The 11818-nt window shown below is 27.4% G+C and overlaps 1 long non-coding RNA gene across 1 annotated transcript; it reads left to right on the forward strand.

The window, feature by feature from the left end:
* The first annotated feature begins 10198 nt into the window (after window positions 1-10198).
* Window positions 10199-11570, forward strand: LOC130671337 (uncharacterized). Its single transcript, XR_008990504.1, has 2 exons — window positions 10199-10835; window positions 11250-11570. It is a non-coding gene; the product is annotated as an uncharacterized LOC130671337 (long non-coding RNA).
* The last annotated feature ends 248 nt before the right edge of the window (window positions 11571-11818 follow it).

An 11818-nucleotide genomic window follows, 5' to 3' on the forward strand; every position in this document is an offset into this window, starting at 1 on the left:
AACAAAAAATTTTTGTCGAAAAATTGCGTCTGTGCACAATAATTGACACTACGCTGTCCTTCAAATATTCAATAAAGTAGAAAAACATAGCAACATATTGTCCCAAATTTAATTTAAATAATCAATCATATTACATATGCTACCCTATCCAAAATTTCCATAGAATCCACTCAACTGCGACAAAAACCACACAGAAACCAATACAGTCTATAGGATTCTAGCCGGTTTTTGTCGCAGTTGAGTAAATTCTATGGGAATTTTTAATAGGGTAATCAGTCAAAATAAAAAGATACACAACATTGTCCAAAAACAAAAAATTACGACGTATAAAAAAGAAATAAAAAGTATAAAAAACAATAAAATAGACGCCAGATTTTATTTAAAAAAATATTCAATAAAATAGAAAAAAAAAAAATTTTTCGATCGTAAAGCACGAGTCGTGCAAAAAACGATATTGTTCGAAATTCGATTCAATAATTCAAGGACAACTCATTTTAATTATCAACATAAGAATAATAATAAAAAATTTTTGAAAAAGTTTAAAAGTGTACTTCGTACGATAAATATATATATAAATATAAAGTTGATATAACCTTATTTTTTATTAGTTTTTTTAACTTTAAGGGCCAGTTTTTCAAACTGAGTTTATTTTTATCCGGGTTTTAATTAATATTGTTAGTATATCTATTATTAATATTATTAATATGTAGATATACAAGCAATGATAATTAAAACCCGGATAAAAATAAACTCGGTTTGAAAAACTGGCCCTAAATGACAAAAAAAAAATTTAATTTCTTATATTTGAAATTTAAATTAATAAAATCTGTTTTAAACAAATATTAATCGTTTTTAAAATCAACAATTATCAATGAAAATAAAACGAAGATTAATATGAATAAATTTTAATAAAATGGTACGTACACTATATAAGTTCGAATCATCAGCGCCGTCTGCTCTACAGGGCAGCCATCTTCATTGAACTAAGCTTCTAGGATACTTACGATTACCCGGGAAAAAATCAGCATGCATGATCATGCCTGAGCAGGCTTAAATCTCATGCATGATCAGGCCTGAATTTTGGCCAGACATGAACAGGCATGATTTTGCCTGAGCAGTCATGATCATGCATGATTCTGCCTGAGAAGTCATGATCGTGTCCAGTCATGCATGATCAGGCCTGGATTTTGGCCAGACATGATCATGCATGACCATACATTATCATGCATGATCTTCCCTGAGCAGGCATATGATTTTATAATCTGTGATTCCTCTCGAGCACGTTTGGTCGTATTTAAATATTGGCTGCTTATGAAAAATACGATCAGGCATTCCCATACATGAGCACGCGTTATTATGCATGCACACGCATTCCCATAGCTTATTTATTTGAAAGATGTTGCTGTAAGTATTAGAAACTAAGGTATATAATTAATCGTACTATACAAATGATAGAGAGTAATTTATCAATTTTCATTGGTTCTTTTATTTTGAACTTTCATTAAAAACTATTTTTAACATATTATTCACTTAATGCATTAAACAATTAATATTTATGAATACAAATTGTTTTTTTATTTATTTAACTATTAATATGCTTAGTTTTCCACTATATTTAAATGGTGTATTACCGTTTCATTCAAGCCTGAATTATGCATGAATCATGCACGATCAGGCAGGAATCATGCATGAATCCTGCATGATCATACGTGATCATGCATGGTGATTTTTTCCCGGGTAGTTTACATTGAGCAGCGATAAAAATAATCCAATCACGATATGTCACTTTGCGATTGAACCTGGATACCTTAATAGCCACATTAGCTTAAAATTGACAGTAACTCGATGTCGAAATTACCGGAAATCTACTGCCCGAATTTGCCGACAATTTGATAGCAAAAGTTAATAAAGTTTGCAATAAAATTAAAGTTTTGTACACAAAGTAGCCATCTTAGTTAAACTAAATTTCCAAGACAGAAAACTTGACGTTCCATGAAGACTCGTGATGACAGAAAATCAACCAATCATGAAGTAACAGTATGTAATTTACCCTGCTTAAAAAATCCGATAGATTCTTATAACTGTATGTATAAGGCCCTATATTTAACTATAGCACTTCTCATAAAACTCATTCATTTTTATAAATTCTCTATGGGAGTTTATGAAAATATATCGGATTCTATTTTTTTTTTCGATTTTTTTTTGGTTTTTTACCCCTGATTAAAAAAGTGAATTAAAAAGGATTAAAAAAGCACACATATTTAATACTACACAAAGCACACAAATTTAATTCTAAAATAATATTTAATTTCTATTCCCGTGGAGGATTTAATAGGATAAAAGAGGATTGGAAAAAGTTTAATTCTAATTAATCCTTTTTAATTCTGAAATAATATTTAATTTCTGTTCCCGTGGAGGATTCAAGAGAATAAAAGAGGATTCAAAAAATTTTAATCCTAACGAATTCTTTTTAATTCTAAAATAATATTTAATTTCTGTTCCCGTGGAGGATTCAAGAGAATAAAAGAGGATTCTAAAAAGTTTAATCCTAACTAATTCTTTTTAATTCTAAAATAACTTTGAATTTCTGTCCTCGCGAAGGATTCAAGAGAATAAAAGAGGATTCATAATATTTTAATCCTAACTAATTCTTTTTAATTCTAAATTAATATTAAATTTCTGTTCCCGTGGAGGATTCGAGAGAATAAAAGAAGATTCAAAAAAGTTTAATCCTAATTAATTCTTTTTAATTCTAAATTAATATTTAATTTTTGATCTCGCGGAGGATTTAAGAGAATAAAGGAGGATTTAAAAAAGTTTCATTCTAACTAATTCTTTTTAATTCTAAAATAACTTTGAATTTCTGTTCTGGCGGAGGATTCAAGAGAATAAAAGAGGATTCAAAAAAGTTTAATCCTAACTAATTCTTTTTAATTCTTAAATAATATTTAATTTCTGCTTCCGTGGAGGATTCAAGAGAATAAAAGAGGATTGGAAAAAGTTTAATTCTAACTAATCCTTTTTAATTCTAAATTAATATGAAATTTCTGTTTCCGAGGAGGATTCGAGAGAATAAAAGACGATTAAAAAAAGTTAAATCCTAACTAATTCTTTTTAATTCTAAAATAACTTTCAATTTCTGTTCTCGCGGAGGATTCAAGAGAATAAAAGAGAATTGGAAAAAGTTTAATTCTAACTAATCCTTTTTAATTCTAAATTAATACTAAATTTCTGTTTCCGAGGAAGATTCAAGAGAATAAAAGAGGATTCAAAATAGTTTAATCCTAACTAATTCTTTTTAATTCTAAATTAATACTAAATTTCTGTTTCCGAGGAAGATTCAAGAGAATAAAAGAGGATTCAAAATAGTTTAATCCTAACTAATTCTTTTTAATTCTAAAATAACTTTCAATTTCTGTTCTCGCGGAGGATTCAAGAGAATAAAAGAGAATTGGAAAAAGTTTAATTCTAACTAATCCTTTTTAATTCTAAATTAATATTAAATTTTTGTTCCCGAGGAGGAATCAAGAGAATAAAAGAGTATTCAAAAAAGTTTAATCCTAACTAATTCTTCTTAGTTCTAAAATAACTTTGAATTTCTGTTCTCGCGGAGGATTCAAGAGAATAAAAGAGGATTCAAAATAGTTTAATCCTAACTTATTCTTTTTAATTCTTCAATAATTTTTAATTTCTGTTCCCGTGGAGGATTCAAGAGAATAAAAGAGGATTGGAAAAAGTTTAATTCTAACTAATCCTTTTTAATTCTAAAATAACTTTGAATTTCTGTTCTTGCAGAGGATTCAAGAGAATAAAAGAGGATTCGGAAAAATTTCATTCTAACTAATTCTTTTTAATTCTAAAATAATGTTGCAATTTCTGTTCTTCCCGTGAATTCGAGAGAGTAAAACAGGATCCGAAAAAGTTATATTCCATCTAATTTTTTTTAATTTTAAAGTCATGTTGCAATTTCTGTTTTTCCCGAGAATTCGAGAGAATAAACCAGGATTCGAAAAAGTTATATTCCATCTTATTTTTTTTATAATTTCAAAGTCATGTTGCAATTCCTGTTCTCGCTGAGAATTCTAGAGAATTGTAACCATAACAAAAAAAATTATTTTTCTTTTAAGGGCATTCTCAGACAGTGCCCCCCACTTTTTAAAAATATGCAATGACTTTCAACTATCATAACCGTATTAAAATTTTATTAATCAATCAAAAAAAAATCAAAATTTTAATTGAAAAAAGGACAACGTAGTCGTAATTTCGTTGCGATATAGAATTTAGAAAAAATTACTTACCCAACAAAATTAAAAAATTCTAATTATAAAATTGACAGGACGATTTCACGAAAATTTATTCAACGAATTTTGTTTAACTTCGAATTGATCAAGTGTAAATAATTTTTTTTTTATATCTATATATCGGCGAAATTACAACTACGTTGTCCTTTTTTCAATTAATGCTTCAATTTTTTTTTAATTAATTGCTAAAAATTTGATACGCTTATAACAGTTGAAAGTCATTCAAAATTTTTAAGAAGTGGGGGGCACTGTCTGAGAATGGCCTTAAACTTTGAAAAAATAAAATAATAATGATTAGTAATTATTTATATATTAAAATTTTATTCTGGGAAAGAAAAGAAATAATAATTTTATACGTGAAATTTTATTTTTTTTTATGGAGAAATTTGTGGAAAAAAAAAGTAATTAAAAGAGAAAAAGGCAACGGGAAAAAAATGTAAGAGTGATCGTGAGACGCTCGCCGACCGACAATCTGGCGGGAGAGAGTAAGTGAGCGAAAGTTAGTTCCGCGCTCACCGCTAGAGCGTGCGAGCTTCTTGGATATGGACACTTATAGTAGAAGTGTTAAAAGCAAATGCAGCGGACGTTAATCGTCAGTCTTCTCTCTACTGCTACCAAGTGAACTTTGCGTAGCAGAGTGGGAAGTACCTACTGGTAGTGGCGCAGTACACCCTGCACCACGTCCTATATATATATATATCTGGTATAGATAATATATTATTTTTGGTATAACCAGTGGTCTTCCCCATGGACAATTCGGGATATCCATCCCAGTTCGGGCTCTCTATATTTTTCTTGAGAATAGTTCTTTATTCTTTTCGATTAATATGAAGAGAATTAAAAAGTATTAAAAATTACAAAATATGAATTCTCCTCAATTCTATTTGATTCTCTGAAGAGAATTTAAAAGTATTAAAAATTTAAAAATATGAATTCTCCTTAATTCTATTTAATTCTCTGAAGAGAATTAAAAAGTATTAAAAATTTCAAAATATGAATTCTCCTTAATTCTATTTAATTCTCTGAAAAGAATTTAAAAGTATTGAAAATTTCAAAATATGAATTCTCCTTAATTCTATTTAATTCTCTAAAGAGAATTTAAAAGTACTAAAAATTTCAAAATATGAATTCTCTTTAATTCTATTTAATTCTCTGAAGAGAATTTAAAAGTATTGAAAATTTCAAAATATGAATTCTCCTTAATTCTATTTAATTCTCTAAAGAGAATTTAAAAGTACTAAAAATTTCAAAATATGAATTCTTCTTAATTCTATTTAATTCTCTGAAAAGAATTTAAAAGTATTGAAAATTTCAAAATATGAATTCTCCTTAATTCTATTTAATTCTCTGAAGAGAATTTAAAAGTATTAAAAATTTCAAAATATGAATTCTCCTTAATTCTCTAAAGAGAATTTAAAAGTACTAAAAATTTCAAAATATGAATTCTCCTTAATTCTATTTAATTCTCTAAAGAGAATTTAAAAGTATTAAAAATTTCTAAATATGAATTCTCCTTAATTCTATTTAATTCTCTGAAGAGAATTAAAAAGGATTCGATTCATTTTTAATCCTCTTTAATTCTCTTTTTTAACCAGGGACACAGGGTGAATTATAAAAAAAATATAAAGAAAAAAAAAAAATAAGAAAAAAAAAAATTGTCCGCTTTTTTACCTAAGAAATGCCAGCTGCTATTTAGCCAGATACTATCGAAGAAAAAAAAATCGATACATAGAAAACGATAAGTACAAAAAAAAAAAAAAGCTTGGCTATGTTCACTCTTCAAGTAAATGTATATTTAGAAAAAAAAAAGTAATATGGCTGCTCAAAAGTTAGAATTGTAGTGTGACTGCCTATCTAAAAATATTAATCATAATTAAGCCATAAGATATTCAGTTGCCATTTTCAAAAGGGATCTTCACATTAATCATATGAAGATATTAAAAAAAAAATTAAGTTGGAAAATTGTATTTTTCGGAAGATGTAGTGTTTACTAGCCTCCAACTCATAAGGAATTTAACTCCATAAAATACTAAAAACAGATATTTTACATAAAAATCGTGATTGATTGACATAAAAGCGTATAAAATCTGTTCTTCAATCATTTTTCTTTGTAACAATATATTGCATGCCTTAAGCGCGAGCGTAGGTATGCTCTACTCTCGCCTAAAAATTAAAAACTGGGTTCCGTCAGAGTTTTTTTTAAATAAATAATAATATAGTGGTTAAAGTAGGTCAGCCTTCATACCACAATTAAAGAAAACATCAATGGTCATTTTTCTAAACAATAAACAGCTGGTCCAACCCACAATTTAGATAAAAAATGAATTTTTTAGAAAAAAATCCTGTAAAATACATGTAACACTCTTCTTGTAATCACCATAACTTTCGAAAAACAAAACGAATTTTTTCACATTTTATTTCAATATATCCGTAAATTCATTGTGACAAACTGATTAAAAATCCACAACTCTATCATTATTCGTTTAATTATAAAATAATAAAATGTGCACTGTCGAAGCTTAAAAATTTACATCTCAGGCTGCCATATATAAAAAAAATATATAAACAGAGTTAGTGAAGACCTGGTTCTTCTATCGGAGCGTGCTAGATGGCGTTAGCAAAGATTTCCATTCTATCCGCGAGAATTTTTTAATATTTTCTATAATAATTTTCTATTATAATAAATTAGTTTAATAGTTCCTAAAATGTAAGCAAAAAAAAAAAAGAAAAAACTAGGAGTCTTTATGAAAAAATTAACAAATCGTAACGTAAACATTTAATCTAAATAATTCGTGTATGACACGACCGCTTAAGGCATGCTCATTTGGATTTTCCAAACTTTTTTTTTTATATCATTTAAGTGTATTCGTAAATTAAATACAATTTAATATGACGGAAATCGAATTTTTTATTTTCAGGCGAGTGTAGATCATAGCCTTGCGCTTCGCGCTTAAGGCATGCAATAACGTTATAAATAAAAATATCAAATGCATGAATGTAAACTGTTATAGAATGTGAAAACGTTCAAGTAAATATTTGAAAAAGAAATTCAATTTTGTATTTAATAACATATTTGTCTTTTTATTATATTTCATATTTTTATTGTAGGAAAAAGTTGTAGGAAAATGGAGGACTCGAAAGAATAAATCGTTATATATAAATTATTTTTTTTTTATTTTATAATAAAATTTAGGTTCACACAATAACTTTATATTTATGGTTTAATCGAAAGCTAAAATGTTTTTTATTTATCAAGTCATAAAAATCATAATCATAATTATTATAATAATATAATATACTAGAAAACTATTAATACCGCGATTCAATATTATATATTGTATTTTTAACTTATAGACTGAACTTACGTTAAGATTTCAGTATTTTAATATTGTCTATTCAAGTCTCATAGTTTTAATTTCTAGGAAAATTGCATTAGGTAAAACCTTTCTCAGACAGTGCCCCCCACTTTCAATTGCAATGACTGTATTTACATTTTGACAGTTTTAATCGTAAAAAAAGATAAATTTTGAGAGTTTCAATTTTAAAAAAAGATCAAGTATTAACTGAAAGAGACACCGCAGTTACAATCTCGTCGAGACATAGTTTTTAAAAAAATTATTTACATTTGATTATTATAAAGAATTAAATTTCAGTAAAATCGTCATGTCAACATTAAAATTTGAAGTGTAAAATTTTTGAGTTTACAATTTATTTACTCAATTTTGTCCAACTCCTAATTAATAACAACTGTAAGAAATCAATTAAACAATCGATATCTCGACGAACTTGTAACTACGTTGTTTATTTTCGAAAATTGGAGGCACTGTCTGAGAATGCCCTTAAGTATTATTATCACAAATCACAGTCAAATTACCATCATTAAAAAATAAGCGCAGTGTGATAATACTAACGACAATTTTTCATCTTATATATTAACCCTTTAGAGTCAGAGGATCTCGAAACGTCTCCGTGTGAAACTAGTGGGGAGAGCGCGAATCGTAGAGTCCCGTGAGCATGTATGAGTGACATGTGAGAGTAGTAGTGTGCATGTGAGTACCCTTCCACTCATTTGAATCTCGCGCTGCGTTCATCGACAGTTCCGTAGTTAGTATTGTTGACGTGAGGCAATAGTCTCCGAAAGTAAGGTTAGAAAAATTAAAAAAATTTTATACATTGCTATGTAATTGCAATATTACTTAACTATATTTATAATGAAACCAAATGTTGTTCTTACTTTGAATTCAAGTCCTTTGATATTTATTATTTAAAAAATTAAAAATAAAAAGTAAAATAATTTTTAATTCCTGCTTAGGTGAAATTTTTTCTCTTACAATACGGCCCTGTCACATGTGCTTCGCGCTCTTTCTAATTCTATCGGGCTCCGCCAGACCGAAGAGTGGGGTTTCAAGGTCAGACTCTAAAGGGTTAATGTAAACGTAATAAATTAATTAATATATAATGTTGTTATTTGACTTGACTTCTTCAAAAACAGTTTTAAATTAATATAAGTTAAAAATAACGAGTTGGAATAACTTCATTTCTTAAATATAGAATGACTGCCTTTCTTAATTAAATTCTATAAGTACTTAAATTATTCAGGTCATATTCATCTTAGATGAAAAAATCAGTCTCATTCATGCAACATTATTTGACTAATACTAGTAGTCAGTGATGTAAGAAAATGCAGTTATAAAGTTATTATCACGGATCAAAAAAACAGTCAAATTAAAAATTTTTTTTTTTTGACATTCAAACGAGTATTTAACGTCATTGAAATGACGAAACTAAAATAAAAAAAAATAAACACTCTCAAAGAGATATCCCCACAAGTATTAAATGATTAAAAAATATTTCAATCCCTGGTGGAAATTTTTCGGACTTTTCTCTGAAAAAGTCGTTAGAACTTTGAAAAAGTCTTTAGAACTTTAGAACTGAGTTTTTCAGGAAAAATTCCGAAAAATTTCCACCAGGGATGCCTTAAAAGCACGGCTATTTGTACGTAAAATGAAACGCAATTATACCGAGTGATTTGACAAAATCAAAAACTTAATTAAATTTACGCAGAGCCTATTTCAATGTTCTTATTTTGTGTGTAAAAACTATTAAAGAGAACACGGTTAACCCACAATATAAAAAGAAACAAAGTCTACAGATTAATCCAATTAATCCAAATGTGAAGATATCTTGAGAATTTGAAAAGATAAATATGGTGGACAAAAGAAGTAAATTGACTTATTAAAGTCAGATGTTTAAATACGATTGTTCACGTGTACAATCAGCCGCACAATAATTGCTGAACGTTAATTTCAGAGCATAAATCATGCGCAGGCACGAGCAAATCGTAAAAAAAGCAGCGTACGTCTACGGATCGAACGGACTTTTTTTTATTACTGTACTGTCGTGTAACCCCTCTGATTTTCTTTTTGGCGGGCGGAAGCCAATTGCACGTAGTTCTGATTCCGTTAACGCAGTTGTTGAATCGACTTTGGTAATATCATCTGCCGAGCGCACTAAAAATTCTGGGGCAGCTTCTACAAATGTAAATAATTTTTTTTTAACATGTATCCACGAGATCGCCCTTAAATGAAGAATTATAAAGTCCTGAATACTTACGGGAACGAACGACTACTTTGCCCAAAACGCGCACGTAGCAGCTTTTTTGAAATATTTTACTAACATCATATTGAGCAATTTTCACAGATAGTTTGTATTCACCGTTTACCAAAACACCTCCACCAAAACAGCCATTATAAGCTGTTACCTTGATAAAGGGTTGTTTCACATAACCTTCAACATCTGCATATAACATAAAAGAAAAAAATGTAAGTAATTCAAATTAGATAGTAACACGCATTATATGTTAACAAAAAATTAATTATATTTTTATAGTACACGGAAAAAAAATTCGACGAAAAATTCCAATATTACTATCGTAATCCTGGACTATACTTTTATTATCTGTAACATTCAAATATATGATACGAAAATTTACAGTTTTTAAAAGATTTTTTACTATTCACTATCGTAATTTCATTAAGAGTTTATTGTAATCAATTCAATAAGAAATATTACAATGTTACTATCGTAAATAGTAAAAGAATAAAAAATAAGATTTAATTATACTATTTATTCTTTTATTCTTCCTTTTAATTTACAGTGCTGCCTCTATGTTTTTACAATACAAGCTACAAAAATTACGATAGTTGGATTGTAAATTTTCTGAAATGGTATAGTATATGCCATCTGAAGCGTTTACGTATGAAAGACAAGTGTTGTCACAAACCATGATGTGATGCTTGTATGAGTGTATATATATATATAAATACAAATGATGACATCTACTTTGTCTGTATTATTTGTGGTTCAACTATATATATTTATAAATCAGTTCATCTTTATCCACAGTGTAGTGCAGAAATAGAGGTTATTATTCATGACGTTTTTCGGACAATTGTAAATAAGAAATTTAAAATAAAAACTGTACTTTCGTCATTACAAACCTACATAGATTGTGGAATATAATAATTTGGTGGTGTAAGTATAATTATTATTATTCAATTTTTATTAAACTTAATATTCTGTGGGTATATCGTATGATCCTGAAGTTGGCAGATAATTAGTAATTTTCGGATTTTTTTTTTCACCAAAGAAATTACAAAAAAAAAAAAACTAAAAAAATACACATGTAGAAAATTTAAAAAACTATGGGTGCAATTTTTTTAAATATTTTTTTTTTAATTATTTATCGTCTAAAAAAAAATCCAAAAATTATTAGATATCTGCTAACTTCAGTATCATGTATATCGTTCGTTTTAAAATCATTTATCTGGACAAGAAGTTTATTTTTATAAACAATTTAGTAGTATTTTGTGGTCATAGGATAAATGATTCTAAATAAATGAAAATTTATTTTTTCTAATAAATTCAATTCTCCTAATTTTGTTACAGGATAATCTTCATTTGTCGACAATGAATAATTTTACCCGGCTTTGCGAGAGGTAAAACATTTCAATAACCTCAAATTATGGACATTCAACATTTCTTTATGATACTGAAGTTAGCAGACGCCTAATAATTTTTGGATTTTTTTAAAAATGATAAATTATAGAAAAAAAGTATTCGAAAAAATTGCACCTATGGTTTTTTTAATTTTCTACATGTGCGTATTTTGAATACAAATAAATGAGTTATTTATTCATAAATTTTATATATACCAAAAAAATATGTTTGAAAAAATATTAAATAAATGTTTTATTATTACTACTTCAACATGTTTTATTTTTATTTCGAGATTGTATTTTCCTTCTCAATTTAACTGTTAAAAAAAAAAAAAAAATTCCAAATGATAAATTTTTCTTTTTTATTAATTATAAGTTCTACTTTTTTAAGAAAATATATTTTACTCCATTGACTTCTAATTATTATTTTATATTTAAAGAAATTCTACATTACCGACTCATTCATTTTACGATAGTTGTATTAGAATTTATGTTAACACAACTTGTATAATTTACTCT

The sequence above is a fragment of the Microplitis mediator genome, chromosome 7 (genome assembly GCF_029852145.1).
Source record: "Microplitis mediator isolate UGA2020A chromosome 7, iyMicMedi2.1, whole genome shotgun sequence".
Classification (NCBI taxonomy): Eukaryota; Metazoa; Arthropoda; class Insecta; order Hymenoptera; family Braconidae; genus Microplitis; species Microplitis mediator.